Below are 18,678 nucleotides of genomic sequence, written 5' to 3'. Positions count from 1 at the left end.
CGACTCGAATGATGACACGTGGAGAGGGAATACATGTTGCACTCGTTGGTTAGATGTTAAGAAAGGGCAAGTTAATAAATTGATATCGAGGGGAAGGCAATTTAACTGGTAATTGGCTGCGAGTGGTTGGCTCGATGACTCGGTTATCGATGGAAACTCGTTTTTTCCCTCGAGGGCTGGTTGTCGAGTTACTATTCAATTAATGTATCGTTTCGTCTCGGATGATCGTGCAACGAGCATCGACCGCGGTTTGCTTTCGCGACGCGGCACTTCCTGCCGGATTTTTTTTTTTTTTTTTTTTTAATAGGAAAATACGGGACTTGTCGATAATCTGAAACGAATTGATGCGAAACCTTTGAATATATTTTCCCCGCACGATTGGCAGTTTACGAAGAATCTGAAAATTCGTGATTTTTTAAATAATGCGCGAAAGTGAAAATAAGAAGGCATTTTTAAATAGGAAGTGCAATATCTGATTCGCGTAGAAAAAGATAATTACTCGTCGTCCTCCAGTTTAAGGTTCTTACATCTGGTAAAAATACGAGAATTCCCCCGTCGTGAATTATTTCGATTCCACTCGCACGATAGAAATTTCGAGACGAAGGAAAGAAAATCCATTCAAGATGCGGCACGAAAGGCGGGAAAAGAAAGGCAAAAGCACGAAAAAAAGGTAAAGGCACGAGGAATAAATCGAATTCTCGCGATGACTTCCATTGCGTATATACGCGCGTGTTTTCCTGCCTCCCCCCCCCCCCTCTCTTTCTCATCTGCTGAATAATGTAGCCAAGCTTTATCAGCATAACCTCGAACGAGAGCCGGGCAGAGCGAGGATCGCGCTCGCGCTCTCGCAGATACTTGGCTGATTCGCGAAAGATCGCCGAAAGATTAGCCATATCCTCGTCCCCGTTCGACTTATCGGATCGACGCTCGGTTCGCCGCAGATTCTCTCTTTCCCTCGTCTCTTCGATTCGTGCATCGGGCTAAAGATAGCCGGCTATTTATCTGGCGGATGCTAGTCTCGTCTATTGGTAGGAACTCCGACTTCGGGATCGAGGGTGTTTCTTTTTTTTTTTTTTTTTTTTCTTTTCTTTTCCTTTAAAACTCGGTTTCGTTCGCTTTATCTTTGTTAAATTTTCTTGTTCGTTTGATCGTAATTTGTCGTAAGTTGTACGTCGAGATGTCTGGATGGATTTTTCATACGTTTGACGTTACATCATCTGTTATTTAAATATCAGGAATCAGATTAAAATCGAGCATGCTTATTATCTCGACGAATTATTGAATTGAGAGTTGTAACCACACTCTTCGATTTATTTATTTACGAAGACGTATTTAATTCCTTCGATACTCGTAATCCAGGTATTCGGATTATTTTTTTTTCTACAAGTCTGGTACGATTTTAAAATAAAATACGATTTGTCTTAAAAGGATTATAAGAAAAAAGGGTTGGATTAATCTGTTTTATATTTCACGATTGTATATGGAATATAGTTGCGTGTTGCTTTGAAGCTACCGATATTGCATATCGTTTGCAACCTAACGAACGAGCCGTTGTTTTCTTAATCCGAGGGGATCGCGACCGAACTGTTGTGTCCGCGCACGTGTTTGAAGAATCGCGAATAATTCTCTCTCCATAATCCAATATATCGTACACCTATCTTGCATCTCTAACGAAAAAAAAAAAAAAAAAAAAAAGAAAATAAAACAATCCGTAATTTTCAATAACTCGGAGTTAATCGCGTTCGAAAAGCGTCGAATAGTAGGACGCCTTGAAATTTTTCACCGTGGTTTAAAACGCGTTCGAATTAGCATCGCCACAATAAGCGCTATCACTGGATCGGTCATGCGCTATCATAAATTCCTCCAACGGTCGCAGATAACTCAACCCGATAAAAAAAGGCGCGCACAGTGACTATACGTACGCGTCTCCCTCCCATTATCTCTCTCCCTCCTTCTGCCTCGTTCTTGTAACTCCTTTCCTCTGCCTCCCGATTCGAATAATTTTTCCCGACCGAGAAGGACGCACCATTCTTTCTCTTCCATCCATCCATCCATCCATCCATCTATCCTTTCCTTCCTTCCTTCTTTCTTTCTTTCTTTCTTGTGACGAACCGCTAAGCCGACAGGCGGAAACGAAACGGCAGATAGGCCACGAGCGGCGACGCCATTGCGACCCGGAGATAAAACAGTGATAGGGAGATCGATGAAGGCGATAGTTGAAGTTATTACCGGATAGAGGAAGCGGCCGTGACAAAGACGGACGAAAAAGAGAAACAGAAACTGTTAGTCCGGGCCTTTGCGTTACGGGGAGGGATGGAAGGAGAGACGTAGAAAAGACGCGAAACTCGAAGGACGAAGAGCGTGTACAATGGGTAAGATCGCGCGGAAGGACGAGGAGGAAAGAAAGTGCCGCTTTTGATGAGGAGAAGAAGGAAGGAGAGAGAGAGAGAGAGAGAGGGGAGGGGGGGATAGAACGAGTGAGGACGCAATGGAAGAAAGAAGACGATAGATAGAGACGAACGCGGATGTGGAAATAGGGGCGAGAAGGAGGAAGGAAGAGGGAGAGGGGTGTGGAGGAGGGGGGTAGAGGAGTGCACGAAGCCCGATAAGCAGAAACGGTTATCAAGAAATGGAAATGACTGATAAAAGTCTGGTAGCGAGTTGTCGTTGGAACGTTTTTAATATTACATTAAGTCGGGATTATACTATTGTATATTATGTATATATATTATGTATATATATATATATATATATAGGAACGCGACGATTTGTGTTATGAGGGTCGTGTTATGACGCATCGTCGCGGGGCACGCGAAATTTCACGGTCTCGTTACGACCGACCCGTAATGATTTAATTAACGATCGACTGGCGAAACAGAAGGGATAGGCGGAGGGATGATCAAGCGTGGGGAAAGCGAACAAAAACGCTAAAGATCGATTCGAGATGTTCGATCGTGCGTGATAATAAGTGTCGAGTGTGTAATCGTTTGGATTTGAATATTTTCCGGTGAATCAGCGGTTTTGGATTATTAATTCGTGCTCGTCGTGTTAAGTACACGGGACACTTTCTTATGTAAAAATGACATTAAACGATAATAAAGAGATGTTAGATTAGATTTAACGCCGTTGTCGTCGGGGGAGGGGAGGGGAGGGGGATGGAGGAGGCGGAGGGGTGAGCCGTCGTCTTTTGTCTTTAAAGCGCTGATAACGGTTGACGATTTGTCTTCTTGTATATTTCTATTCAGTAATGAAGAGATAGTCAAACATGGAGCATCGGTTGAATATGGAAATTTTTGCAGATGTAACGAGTGATAATAAAATAACAATAGTTGTGGTGGCGATAGTGATAATTCTTTTCCCCGATGAAAAATTATATAACAAGAAGAAAAATTGTTTTCGATAATGTGTGGGAATTAAGGCATCATCAATATGATATAACTTAATATATATTAGGTAATATTATTTTATTATTTATTCATAATTCTCTCGTTTTTGCGGATCAATAATATTATACTTTATTAAAATCGTATTAAATTCTTTAAGTAAAAATTCATCAAAGGTGTAGTATGTTGAATTCGCATTTCAATTTCAATAATAATCTATTTTCTATCGAAATAGAATGTCTAACATAAATGTATTCCTGGAAAAGGTGAACACACCTACAATGAATTCTAAAATATATTTCACTTCACTTTACGCTTGAAATTGCACAATTCCTTCCATAGCATCGTCGTATATTGGCACATACGTTCGAAATTCTTGCGCAATGACAGTTTGCAGATTTTCCGCTCGCCACGCGCGTAGGTGTCGATTGCATTCGCGAAATGTTGAGTAGACATCGCAAAGGAACGCTTCGATCATCGACGAACTTGGTTTTATCGTTGAATTTTTGTCCGCGTGTTTCTCGTTGCGAATAAGTTTCGCGCCACTGCCGCCATTTGCATAATGGCGTCCGCGCAAAATCACTGTGACGACACCGCCGTCGTATGCAAATCTTAATACCCGTTTAACGTTTGAATTATGGCCGATTAAATGGCAGATCGACCCAGATCCTTGTGAAAAAAAGTTCAATTCGGTCTCCTCGTCGATGGATATTGCGAAACTTGTATCGCCGAATTCTGTTGGAATTTACCTCGGAATGGACTCGTTTGGACAGTTTGGTTAGGTTCATCGTGTTGAGAAATGGGCGATTCACGGAACGAATTGTGGACATCGAACGATACGATTTCATAAAGGTAGCTCAAAATGAATTTTACGAAGATATTTAAATCTTTCGCATAGAGAGATTAGAATTCTGGCAATACGAAGTCCATCGAATTACAGAGAAGAATGATTTTATGGTATGGTGTGTAACGTTACACATTCAACGAATTTTAGAATTAGAATTTTGAGGTTAGTCCTGTATTTGATTTATATTTAATTATATTTTAATAATTAGAGAAATGGATGATTCTTATAAATAGAATATTAAGAAATTTTAGAATGACTAGGATATTTAGGAGGTTAGTTTCCATATTTGGTTATGTTTTTAAAGAACGTCATGTGTCAATGTCGATATAATGAAATTTCTAATATTCAAGGATTTAATATAAGAACATTATTTTTACAAATGTAATTCTTTCTACAATATATCGTCATATATTTCTATTATATATTTTTTCTCTGTTATTTTAGTGCAAAAAGAAATATATCTTTTGTTATATCACAATAAACGAAGTTGGACAATCGTTCTATGCAAATTAATGACTACACAACTACTAGATGCCGTTATTACACAATGTTGAATATTTAACATAGACTTCATTTGTATCAAACTACGTATATACTTGAACGAAGTTTTTTTTAATCTGAAGATTTCAAGATTCATAGTTAGATGTATAGATTTATCGGGAGTTTCTTTCCAGAAATACAATAATTTATAGCTTTATGTGAAATCGACAAAATTTTACAGGATTTGTATTATCTATAACGTAGTTGGTTTTACGAATGTACAAACTCTTCATCACGATTGCGATAAAACGCATCATATGCGTATCGCGATGTGTTTTTTTCGGATCGTTCAGCAATAATTCGTGGGCATCATATTATTCCACCGTTTGCAGTTCAGCTTTGATATCGGATCGCATCGGTGCTTGCGTGTCATCGGTTCTGATTCAAATATATTTTTATGAAATTGAGTAACGAGCCGAGTAAACCGAAGTTGAATTTTTTATTTCGAATAAAATATGTAACACCGTTTTGGTTTTCCGTCCTATCTTCCGTATAAATCGGCTAAATAATCTATCGTCGAATGTCACTTTCGCAAAATTATCGTCCAACATTTTATCGAACTTCCATTTTAAAAGATAGTAAAACAGTGGAGGGGGACACGTCGATCGATGTGTTTTAGGTAGCGAGAAATTTTATTTAATCGTTACGTAGACAAAGAAACTTGTTTACGATCGAACTGGTCTGTCGACAGATTTACCAAGTCATCGTGTGGCTCTTTCTGAACACGAGCCTCGAGTCCAACTGTTTTGACACTCGTTCGTCTCGTAGCCGGCCTCTGCTCCTCTCGTCGGCCTTTCTTCTTCTCCGGCCTCCGAATTCCATGCCGAGTTATATCAGAATATCTATGGACTCGTCTGGACCACTTTTCGCTTAATCGTCTTCTACTCTTCGTCTGGTACCGCCGCTACCTAGCGAACATCTGTCCGTAATGCCATGTTGCTCTTTTAACTGAATATCGTTGTTTGGACGTTTAGAAGATAATAATTGATGATTAAATAGATAAAAACTTGGAAAATACAACGGTTTAATACTCAGGTATTTTTTTTTTACTTCAGATGATATCTTTTTTTTTTATTTATATTGTTCAATTTTTTATTTTCGAGGTTAAGAAATTTTTGAATTTACATTTATTACTAACATTTTAAGCTTATAATTATATATATATATATATATATATCGTGAAAAAATTGAAATTAGAAGTCAAAGATTTTGGATGGTATAAAAATGTTACGATGAAAAAGATACAAGGATCTCTTATTTGATGTAAATTTTTATATATGAATTAAACGCGATCAAATATAAGGATCTCTGATATATCGTTCAAACGAATCATTCATATCTGAGAAAAATAATTTTATCGTGCTATTTATATCGATCCATTCTTAATTTTTATTTTATTATTAAACTTATTATATTTTTCCGTCTCGTTATTGTTTTTAAGATTCGATCTCTATCGCAGTTTAATATATCGTTTATATATATCGTTTTAGCGATTGGAAACAGTAAAAGGAATTTTGAAGTTTAAGGATAATCTAGAAGAGAATCTTCCTACACGAAAAGCGATACGACAAGCCGGAGGATGTTCCGCGATTGCAGTGACGCACGCAAACGTACAAAGGTCGCCTCGTAAATAGTTTAATCTCCGAGCGATCAAGCTGGCGTCTGATTAAAACTGTCTCGCCTCTGTTAATCATTATCTCTCCCGTTCGAAAGTACAAAGATGCGTTTTGTCTTCGTCGTGAATTTTTGTATTCCTTTAAAAATTTAACGAGCCTGGAACAGTTCGTCCAGTGTTCCATTTTGTGTATCGGTATCCAATCACGATTATCGAAGAGAAGAAAAAACTCATTATGCTAATCATCGAAAGACGGGAGAAGAATGTTTATGTTATTACATAATTATCAAAATTGATGATTTCAATCTTTTGGAAAAAATATTCGAAAATTTCCAAACTCGTGACACTTGCATAATTTAATTTCAAATTCAACATTCATTCATATCCAGTTCTTCAAAGTTGTGTTCACGTTTTTTGGAAAAATAATTCAAAGTTTCAATTCATTATTATAGGTACATTATTCGACTTATTTCATTTATTTCATTTCTCAATATTTCTTTTCTATTTTCTCTCCTCTTACATTTTTTTTATGACTCATAAATTCATAATTTCTTTTTATAGAGTTCCATTCTATAATTGTTTATATAAGATATCTTATATATATATATACAACAAGATAAAAATAAAAGAAAAAAGAAATAAGGAAAAATGCTAGTAATAAATGAGCGAGGTCCGAAGGTGTCGATGGGCGGGATCGAGGTTACCAAGATGACCCAACAAATGTCCATAGGAGGAGAACGGACACAGGCGGAGGTGCAGCGGCGTGTACATAGTTGGAAGGCGAGGCAGGCGCACAGTAGTCATTCCCGTGGCACGTCGTGACGAGTCTCGCGGAGTCTCTCAGACTGCTATCTTTCTGACATTGAGGCGCCGGTATCTGTGCCACCAAGTCTCAGCGTACAACCTGCTGCGACCGAGATATGCCTCTCCCGACCGGCACAACTTTGCGCCGTTTTGACGTGCGCCAGATAACTAACGTCCCCTCTCTTTCTCTCTTCCTCTTCTTCTTCTTACTTGCCCTCTGACATGGTCGAAAGCGTGGCCCTGCAAGTGTATCTCGGAATCGCTCTTTCGAACTCGAGCCATAAGAATATCGCAAAGATTCTCTATTTTCTCTGGATATCTGTCTGGATATGGGAACTTGCTAGAATGATTAGGATTAACTCTCAGTTAGATAGATAGATCAGTCGTTGAACAGCAAGGATGCATCGTATCGTATGAAGAGATCACGACAGAATGTAATATTTTTCAATTGATTTCACTCTCAATAGAAGAGAGATCCGTCCAATAAGTTAACTTTCACTCTATCCAGGAATGGACATCTTTCACCAACTTTACCCTAACCACCTTCATCATTCCCAATCTCAAACCCAGCGACTCGCGATACGAATTTGCCAACGAATTCAACTCCATCCTCGCCTCCGACGATTCATTCATCGTCGTCGTTATCCACGATTTTCTGGAGTTCGCGTGGGGCCAGCCTCGCCGGGGCAAAGAAGCCAGAGTGCGCGCAGGTATAAAGCGATGCGCTAGCAGTCGTTTGACGACGGCTATGAATAATTCATGGACGGCGTTTCCTCATACAGCTCGAATGCTCTTCTGAGAACGTGGCAGGACACAGGAAAGCGTCGATAACGATCTCTCCCTAGCTCTCCTCCCTCTCTCTCTCTCTCTCTTTCACACACACACACATCATTCCCTCCCACCCGTTTCTCTCTTATAAAGATCCCCGTCCTCGTCACACGTGGTACGTTCATCTCCCTTCTATCCACGTGACTCATGGTATCGAGCACGGCGGATGGCTCGTCACGATGCGTCAGTGCGTCAGATAAAGTCACCGTACGGTCCGCCGTATCCTCGTCATTCTCATTGTGTCAGGCCTCGCGCGGTGACACGTTCGGTGTGTGTCCTACATCGGCTGCTCAATTCTTTTTCCTTCTCTCCCGCCCCTCTCTCTCTCTCTCTCTCTCTCCCTCTCTCGGTCAGAGATTCTGAAAATCGACCGGTCGATTTGCTCGCTCGCACGCTCTGCCTCTCGTCCAGATATCGCTTCACGATCTACGCGCTCTTCCAGCTTTTCGGTCGATGCTCTCTCTCTTTCTCTCTCTCTCTGTTTTCCCTTTTTTGTTTCTGCTCGTTGAAAGGATTATAAAGCTCGCTATTCCCGACGGGGCTGTGGTGTGGTCAAACGTTGATCGTTTTTTGAACACTTTCTTTTTCCCCACTTTCCTTTTTTTTTCCTTTTCTGATCCTCTTTCTTTCGAATCGTTTTCGATTCGAGTCGAGCCGTCGAATGGAAAACAAACGTTTAGCGCAACGAACAGCTTGTCGAGTTTTATTATTGGATATATATATATAAGGTGAGATAAAAATTGAAATTTCACGTGGCGAAGGATGATGTCGAGTATCCTCGATCGAAAATTATTGGCCAATACATGCAAGCGTTCCACGATTTCTTAAATAAGCGATAAGAAGAAATAAGGAGGGGGAAAAAGTGTCGTGTCGATTTATCGTCTCAATAGCGTGGATTTCCACGAATTTATTGAAAAGTTCTTTGTTAGGCATCGGCGTCTTTCGGCTGGCGATCGGCAGAACGCGAGCGGTGTTATCCGTAAAATCGTATATACATACGCGATAGGCAAAGTACGTGCCGCGATTATCTTGCCGTTTCGATCGTGTATACGGGGCTGCGTGCCTCGTGTGCGTGTGCGTGGGTTCACGAGGGACACACGCGTGTGCTCCGTCCGCTCCTCTTTTTTCCTCTTCCTGCTCTCGCGTGTATTACACTCGCGCGTTTCTGCGCGCACCGTACCGTGCATACTCCGTGTCCCGTAAAAAAAAAAAAAAGAAAGGAAAAAAAAAAGAAAGGAAAGAAAGGAAAAAAACGCATGCTTCTTCTCCCTTTCGATTCTAATTGAATAGAATTCATTCAACGAATTGTGCAGAAATTGTATTCGAATTGCAACAACTTGCAATGAATCGAGAACAATTTACTCGATTGACTGTTTTATCTTTATGGTCAATTTCTTTAAAGAAACCTCTTTAATTTATACGCTTCACATTGGAGAAATGTAGATTAACAATCGTTGCAATTATTTGATACTAGAAATGTTATTGTATAACTGTATTCGGTAAGTCAGCTAATTCCTTTGGATCGAATATTTTATTGTAACCGTATCGACAATTGTGATACGTTATAATTAAATAATCTCGTCCCGTTCGATAATGAAACAACAAACCATGAAATTACGAATTATCATTATTATTATTATCATCGTTGAATCACAATGAATTTCTACTTCTCGTTCTAATATTGTCGTTTTAAGCAGAGAGCAGATTGTTATTTTTTTTTTTTTGTTTGTTGTGTTTTGTTTTTTGTTTTGTTTTTTTTTCCCGGAATGCCGTATAGAAGAACGTCGATGGCCGCTTTTGTCATCGCGCGGCATGGTTACGCCATGCATGAACGTGGAGAGCACACCGTGCACCGTCCTTCTTCCTTTTCCTCGAACGTTCTCGTGGCCAGCCACGTTTTTACCAACGCTATCCGCCACCACGATCGCTACTAGACCTTAATCTATTTCATTTCGTCTCGTTAACAACACGCTCTCACCGGCCCTCCCCTTCCTTCTCTTCCTTTTGCCAGTTGCGGCAGGAGGGAGGGGAAGAGGAGGAGGAGGAGTAAATGCCTGACCGATATCGAGGCTAGATAACGGGCCTCGTTGCCCGTACATCTTTTTCAATTGCACGCTCATTGATACACCTCGATGACGAAGCGCTTCGAGAAATTTCGAACGATATTTTCCCCCATTCCACCTATCAAATTTTTCGAATCAAATTCAACATCGAAAAGAAAAAATATATAAGTTTCTCGAGAATTCTTATCCGTGCGTAGATAGATATCTTGGCAAATTTTGCAAATGAGAATTCAACTTTTAAAACCTTTTTTCTCGGATCGACGAGATATTTATATACGAATGGCGAACAATACATTTCCACTGGAATCAGATTCCAATCTCTTACATCGGATTATTACGCGAAATATTCGGGCCGAATTTTCGCCAAAAACGTCCAAGTATGCGGTTGGTACCAGGCACCGACTTTTATCTCGCGACCGGTTGACTCACCGTTTATCTTTACGTTCGCCTAGACGGTATTGTCCGCCTGTTATCTTCCACTATTTACCAAAGAAGAACCACCAGTCGATCAACAGATAGCGTCGAGTCATTGTCTAAACTCGTTCCTTTTTTTTTTTTTTCTCCCCTCTTTTTTTTCCTTTTCCTTCCTCCTCGCCTCCGCCTAAAAATAATCCTCGATGCGTAATCCGCGAATCATTTCCCTCTCGACTTAACAACGTCAAGGAACTCTCTTACTCGATATCCTCCTCCGCCGAACACGAAGCGTCGAGTTAAACGAGGATAGGAAAGTTCTCAATAAGCAGGGTGGTGGCGGCGTCGACGGCCTAAACGCGTGAAAACGAATGGAAGCGTATCTCTCTCTCTCTCTCTCTCTCTCTCTCGCTTCTCTTCATTTACGTCACTACGTGGCTGCCGGGGACGAGAAGCTAAGCCCGAGCGCACAATAATTCTATCTATCTATTTATCTTCTTCAGCCTTCAAAAGAAGAGGGAACAATGACGCGGCTCGCGAGACGTTCGGCAATTTGTTGCGGCGAGAGAGAAAGAGGAGGAGGAGGAGGAGGAGGAGGGGTGGACAGAGAAAGGCACGGAGTGAATGATAAAAGGGACGAAGAGAGAGAGAGAGGGGGGGGGGGCGTGTGAGAGGATCGAAAGAGAAGTAGCTAGAATAAACCATTCGAGAAGGAAAGAGAGAGGGAGAGAGAGTGAACCCGATTGTAGAGAGAAAGGGATATTATAGTAGTGCACACACACACACACGTAGAAAGAGGTAGACAGAGAGAAAAAAGCGGGGATAGAGAATGGAAGAATGAGAGAGAGGGAGAGGGAGTGGGTGAGTTGTACGCAGTCGAGGTAGCCTCTATCCACGGCTGGGATCTAATCTCCCTCGGGAATCTGGCATCCTATACCGGTATCGTTCAGGGAATCTCTTCTCCACCTCCCAACCTCCCACTTCTTCCTCCCCTTTCCTCGCCTCCCACCCACCTATCGCTGTACACTGACTATGTCCTAGTTTATACACACTTCGATATCCTTGTGATAACGCTTCCAACCTCCCCCCATCTCCTCCCCCTTCTCTATCTCTTTCTCTCTCTGTCTGACACGTCGACCCGGTGCTAACGTTCACTTCACTCCAGAGAGACGATCGCAATTTCTCGAATGGCCCTCCCACACCCCCTGTGCGTTCTTCCCGCGCACAACCCCTTTCCTCCATCGCTATCGGTCGAGCCAGTGCCGATACCATTGACGGATAAAAATGTTGGAAAAGCTTATCGATCGGATCCTAGGATCCTGATAACTTGGATATAATCGAAGATGTAGCGATACACGGCTCGAATTCTCTGTCCGATCGGAGGATTTGGTCGTCGCATTGTGAAAAGGGGAAAGGAAGGGATAAACGGGGGAAAGGGAGAAGATCGATCGAGAAGATATTATTTTTCGTCGCTGGGAAAGTTTTTGGAGGAATGGAGAAGTGATTTCGATTCCGTCCGGAAAGAGAAAATTAACATCGAAAACGATGTATTTGAAATACGTTGGGAAAAGCGGTGATTAGCGAAATTAATGAAATCGTGGCTTTTCCACGACTCGATTGATAAATTGGAATTGAAGTATTTTATTATATACCTAATTGAAACGTATCCGCTTATTAACCGTGGTGGAAAAGGTGAGGATTTGAAGGAATATTATTATGTCTCTTATTATGTCTCGACGGGGAACTTACCGAGTCGGTGAACCGTTGCCGTGTCTTTTCTTATTCAAACTGATTTACTTATCGGCTCTATCTTTAACTGGTCTGTCCAGTCGGCCGCAATTAATCGCCGCGTTTCTCTATTACGCTCCATCCACGCGGCTGTGCGTCCACTCCAACTTGAACGTAACGCACGTACGTGAATATAATTCGCGTGTTATCCCTCCACTCGGGAATAAGAGACGGTTGCTATTCGAGAAAATAATTCCAACTATCCAAAGTTTCTTTCACGACAGGCCTTCCTCTCGTCTCCCACGTCTCATCCTCTCCCCCATCTTTCGTTTTTTCGATAATCCATTTTACACAACCGATCGTTTCCCACGTTGGCTTGGGAGAGAGAGGATCGATCGAAGGCGGGCCTTTTTTTCACGCCGGTAACAATTTGCAACGCGAGAATGAAGTGTAATTTGGAGAGTGGCCCGAAGGCAGGAGGAAAATGGAGGGCAAATAAAGGCGGCGTTACAACCGTTGAACAAACAAGCCTGGTTGAAATAACCGCGTGTACAACGGCCGTAGCCGCATCGACTCGGATATTCACACAGGGAGGGGTAGGTCCGTGCATGCGAGAAGATAAGGAAACGTTCGTGATCTTTCGACACAGATAAAAATGAAAAAAAAAAAAAAAGAAAAGAGGGAAGAGGGGAAAAAAAGAAAAGAAAGGATGGAATCGATGATTCTTCGATGATACACACGCCCGATCGGAGTGAATATATTTTCGATCGGGAGACGAAACGCACTTGCCTCGACGGCGTTCCATCGGCGTGCTGATTAAAACGTGTTTATCTTTATTGTAATCGGGGTGCCGGTCGTGTAAAGCGTTCAGCTAACCGGATACGTTTCCTCGTGTCCGCCCGACTCGATCAATCAAGAAAGTATTAGACCGTTAAATCCTTTCATCCGTATTAATTCAAAATTTTGGGTTCTGCTTCGCTTGGAATGCTCGATTCGAAATCGAATGCCCGTTCCGTCCACTTTCTCGCGTGATCGTAGCGAGAATAAAGGTTTTCAACAACTGATCGTCTTATCGTCCGTGAAATATATAGTGAAATTTTTGTTTAACATTTTATCGATTCCAATAATTCGCCCGAATTTCCTTTTCGAAATTTCTCCTGTTCTGATCGAAAAAAATTCAAATCATTTCCATTATTACACGAAAGAGGGAGGACGGGGGTTGGAAACAAAGTTGGTTGTGGAGAACGGAGGGGTGCCGAAAGGAAATGGAACGGTGCAATAGGGGATGGCAGGAGGGGTGGAAGGGGTAAAAAGATCGCGGAACATTCGGCGAAAACGAGGCGGGGGAAAGGGAGTAAGAGAGTAGCGAGAGAGGGGCAGGAGAGAGGAATATATACGAGTGGTGTCGAGGCTGGAAAGCCTTGAGAGTTGCGGCGCCACTGGATGGAGATAAGGGAGCGTTATCGGCTGCGCGGTGGCTCTTATCAGCGATCGCGCTCTCCGTTCTCCCTCGCCCCCACTCCACGCTCTCTCTATCTATCTCGCTCGCATCCCCGCTACCCTCGCGTAGCCTCGGTTCGCGGCTCGGCGATGCTATCATCTAACTAGCTCCAGCTACTGATTCTATCTCACGTACCCACCCAGCAGGGCCGCCAACCGAGACCAGGGCCGTCGCACGAAAATCTCACGCCCGACCCTCGCGTCTTCATCGATGACGGACACGTAATAGTTTCGCTCGATCGGTGTTTTCTTGGGAAAAAAAAAAAAAAAAAAAAGTCTTTGATAAGAAATTTTCGTAGAGCGAACAACGTTTTCGGTTGTTCAAAATTCATTCAAAAATTTGAGAGAAGGAATATTTTATAAATGGAGATAGATAGAATCGATTCGTCTTCGCTATTTTTAAGGGGTTCTCGTATGGAAAATTTTGATTTTATCAAATTATAAATATATATATATATATATTTGTAGAGTTCGAAGATATATATATATATATTTTATTTAATTTTATTTCATGAAATTAGAAATTGAAATTCCATCCTATAAATTTTTCCCGGCAACGTTTATTAAAATGTCCACGAATATTCAAATTGAAAATCGGAGCAAATTCACGCAGCGGGAGTTTAACGATGACCGGAACATCACGCTGGGTAGGCACGATTATAGAATCGAGCAGCCTCACCGCGCCTGTCTTTATCCAGATATCGATCTCGATCGTCGAACGAACGCGTAACGAGTACACGCTACAAACGAGTATTTACAAAACACTTCGTTCCATATACTCGAAACGATCCAACAATGATCGATGCATTAAGATATCCCTCCTCCTCCCTCCTTTCCTCTCTACAAAACTTGCAAATTTTAATCTTCTCGCCATTCTCCATAAAAAATTCTCCATATATATATATATATATAATTCCATAAATACATCGTTTTCTCTTTCTTTCTCCTCTCCTGCTCCATAGATCTCTCTCTCTCTCTCTCTCTCTCCACGAGTGTATCTCTGCCCGTTGATAGGAAGAACAACCGATTCGACCGCGAAACTTGCCATAACTCGTGGCCCAGAACCAGATCGATATCGGATCAAGCAGAAAGGCGACGCGAGTCGATCGGGCCGAGATACGCGAGAATCCGGGCGGAGGGACGCGAGACGAGGCGCAAGATTCCACATAGGTAGGTGCATCGCGTAGTTAAAGACTCTCGTAGTACGACTCTGTAAACGCTACACGTGGTTGGAGGAACACCTGGCGCACGCCGACCGACGTCTTCATCCTCCTAACGGGACGAGGGAAAAGAGAAAGAAGGGGAGGAGGAGGAGAAGAAGAGGGGCGCCGCCGATAGAACAATCGCGGCATATTGGTTTCGATCTTATAAAGCGTCGTTTCCTTTTATTGGCGCGCTGTGATAGAAAAAAAACGCGATTTATGGATTGCGCGAATGTTGATCGATCCTTTTTTTTCTTCGAAAGATGTCATCATCTCGTCATTTTCCGTTTCCCTTTTTTGCCCTCTCCCTGACTCGCTCGGACCGGAAACCGTTCGAGGAGAGGGCTTTTTCACGGTTTCCTCGTGTTCGATGGCGAGCATTAATCCCTCGGCCTTGTATCGCGGAGCAGATCTGGCTACCGAGAATTCTGGGAATGTTCCGATAGTAAAATGAAGCCTTTATGGTTAACACGGGGAGGGGAGGAGGGCTAATCTCTCGGCGGTGAGTTACGCGCGGTCGTCATGAGGTCGGTTCTTAGAAATCGGAGGAAGTTGTAACGAGTTTCAAGCGAATATTCTGCCTTCCCTTCCCCTCCTTCCTTCTTTCGTTCGATCCCCGTTTCTCATTTTTCTCTCCGTTTCTTTCTTCTTCTTCTTCTTCTTCTTCTTCTTCTTCTTTTCAATCGCGGTTTAAGATCGGACTGTTAAGTAAGATGACGCCGTTAATCGAGTTTATTTTCGTGAACGGTGTATTCCGTGTTGTGAAACGAGCGAAATGGAAATAAAATTGGCGGTCATCAACGTCGGATAATTATTATTGTGCCGTTTGTTCTTTCTGATCACCTGTCGATCTTATTATTTTTTTTTATCTTTGAACAGTTAAGGATGGTCTGATCCGTGGAAACGTTTTATGGAGATGGACGTCATTCCGGTTGTATTACACGTGATCGCAAATGAAAATTAACGTTTCAGAGATAATTTTATTTCTCGGTTATCGTCACTTATTTTAACGTCCCCTTCTCATTGTGATCTTCCTTTTTGTTGGAAGAGGATGAAGAGTTCTTCCTCCATCTTTCGAAACGTCTCGTTCGATTTCTTTTTTTCTTTTCATCTCTTTTAATTATAATTAAAGGCTTTTTGTTAAATCGATAAAAATGTTAAAGAGTTGGTACAATTCGATGTTAATTAGGGATATTAAAAACGGAGAATGGAATTGATTGGCTCGACTTCTGACTAAAATCGTGTTAATCGATAATAAATGAAATGTAAATGCACGCGACGTGAAAAAGTGTAAAGAAAAAGGTACAAACGCGGCGTATAAATTAACATATCCGGTTGATAATTCTTCACGGTTCACTATCTCTGCTTTAGACCAAGTTAATCTAAATCTCTTATCTTTCTTTAATTATAACCGATCTTATAATTCTACTCTCTCTCTCTCTCTCTCTCTCTCTCTCTCTCTCTCTCTCTCTCTCTCTCTCTCTCTCTCTCTCTCTCTCTCTCTCTCTATAATTTCTCCAATTCATAAAAGAAGAATCGGAATTCTTAATTTCGAATCTATCTTTCTCATCGAGATCGTTATCCTCAAAGTAATTTCATCGCCATTATCCATATATTTATACATTGGAAAATTGAGTATCGTTTCAATTCGACGTTATTTAATTAAAAAAAAAAAAAAGAAAAAAAAAAGAAAAAAAAAAGAAAAAAAGTTATTTCCTCGAGGAGAAAAAGCAAGGATATTATTTAACGCAAAGAGATATAACGGAAACTAGTGGACGGATGGAGGAAGGGATTGGTGGAGGATCGAGATATTCCCTGGTGTGTATAGGTGGAAATCGATATCCAGACATCTATATCGTGGCGCGCATCGATTCGTCAGAAGAAGAGACAGCCCAGTTTACGTTTGTTTCCATCCGTTGGTGCACACGTCTGTCAATACGTATCCTGGACTACTTCAAGCCGCTCTAAGAACGTTCGATCCGCCAACATTTCCATACGATTTTAACGTCGGGCAAACGGTTTCCTCGCCTCGTGTGTTTCTCCCGCGGCCCGACCGTCGACTCCTCCGCGTTGAATTGCAGATAATTTCGTATTTGAAATGTTAACTCTGCCGGCGATCATCGATGCAAATCGTGTTTACGATCGATGGATTCAGATAGTCCACGTGGAAACTTCGAGTTGGAAACTTCGAAAAAAGCATCGAAAAACGGATCGTCGCGTTCAACGGAAAGTTACCGCGATGAGACTCGAATCTTAACGAGTCAACGCGCGCGACTTGTTTCCGTTGTTTTGAAATTTTTTTCGAATCTCGACCATTCATTTCTATTCTCGCAAATTAGATTTAATTTAATAATGAGCTCGTGTTATAAATCTCTCCTCGACAATCAAATGAGAAAAATGAGTCGATCTTACTCGTAAATTCAATTTGCACGATCCTCTAAACGTTATCTTATTTTTCGATGCAATTTCGAAATAATTCTATCCCAAAAATTTCTCTTCCCTACCCCGCTTTCCTTTTTCTCGTTACCACCTCCAACCTCGGCGTGGAGGCGACACGCAGCCCCTTCCCAGTGTCCATTGTCGGTGTACAAGCTGCACAAGCGGCCGACGCCACGTATTATTATTGCGATAGCGGGAACAATGCAGGAAGCGCGCAGGGGGTAGAAGGGTTGAGGTGCATCGGTATCTCGCCCCGAGACGATATCATCTACCGTTGCCCTCCTTGGGAGTGCAATGGTTTTATCTCTAACCGATTTCGACGCTTCCTCGCGTGATCAGGTGAAGGAATTCTAATTATTCCCTTTTCCGCGATATATTTTTTCCTTCGATTAGAGATAAATTTTAAATCTAAATTTTAAATATATATATTCTTTTATATAGCAAGTTTTCGAAATTTTTCGAACGAAAAAAAGGGGGGATACATTTTTCCTTTTCTCAAAATCTCCTCGAGCCTAAATGCTCCTCCTCCTGCTCTCCAATCTGAAACTGGGGAAGAAGGACCAAGGAGAGTTGTCCCGCAATACCTTGGACCAGCTCCAAAACGCGAACTCTCCGATATCTGGCAGTCTCTTTGACCGATTCAACCGGCTACACACCCTCTCGTCCCGTCGAGCCTTCGCACAGACCGAAAGGAGAGACAAAAATCCGTGATTTCTCTCTCTCTCCCCCTCTCTCTCTCTCGAGAGAGAGAGAGAGAGAGGTGCGCTATCTCCATGGAGATAGGGTGAGGGAAAAACACTCATTTTTATACCGTCAAAATGTGTTATCTTGCCCGTGCGGCTCGTCTCCGCGCCCCTCCCTCCCCCCACCCCTTCTCTCTTTTTACCTCTTTTTTCCCTCCTCCTCCTCCTCCCCCCCCACACTCCCCTCCTTTCGAGGTCTACGTCTCCTCGACACATACACACGTACACCCCGGGGGCGGAATTAACTCGCTAGCAGATATCCACCCTCGAAGCCAGCCACCACTCGCCTCGCCACACCACCGTCTCCTCTCTTCCCACCCTTCTCGACATTTATATTGTCTGCCGGTCGTCTAGGGGTTGGAAAGGAAAAAAAAAAAGAAGAAGAAGGAAGAAAAAAAGAGGAGCGGTAACCCGCCCTCTCTCGTCGCCTTGCCGGGTTAAGCAAAAGGATTCCCTTTTTTCCAGTTCGACACCTTCGGTTAATCTTCGCGCTGCGTTAGTTTGGGGTCGGTTTAGGGTAGGGCAGGGGGTTGTTCTCCCCGATTGTTCTCCGGCTGGTGGTAAAACCGGTTTGT

The 18,678-nt window shown here is 42.2% G+C and overlaps 1 protein-coding gene and 1 long non-coding RNA gene across 2 annotated transcripts in view; both read left to right on the top strand.

Moving 5' to 3' along the window:
- Positions 1–18,678, top strand: part of ush (Zinc finger protein ush) — a 164,622-nt gene that overhangs the window by 72,049 nt on the left and 73,895 nt on the right. The window lies entirely within an intron of this gene.
- Positions 5,462–7,034, top strand: LOC100869316 (uncharacterized). Its single transcript, XR_143209.4, has 2 exons — positions 5,462–5,805; positions 6,261–7,034. It is a non-coding gene; the product is annotated as an uncharacterized LOC100869316 (long non-coding RNA).

Source organism: Apis florea, unplaced genomic scaffold (assembly GCF_048593485.1).
Source record: "Apis florea isolate Af1SG1 unplaced genomic scaffold, ASM4859348v1 contig_3793_pilon, whole genome shotgun sequence".
NCBI lineage: Eukaryota > Metazoa > Arthropoda > Insecta > Hymenoptera > Apidae > Apis > Apis florea.
Note: the sequence above shows the minus strand (reverse complement) of the source record. Positions and strands in the feature narration are given on the sequence as shown.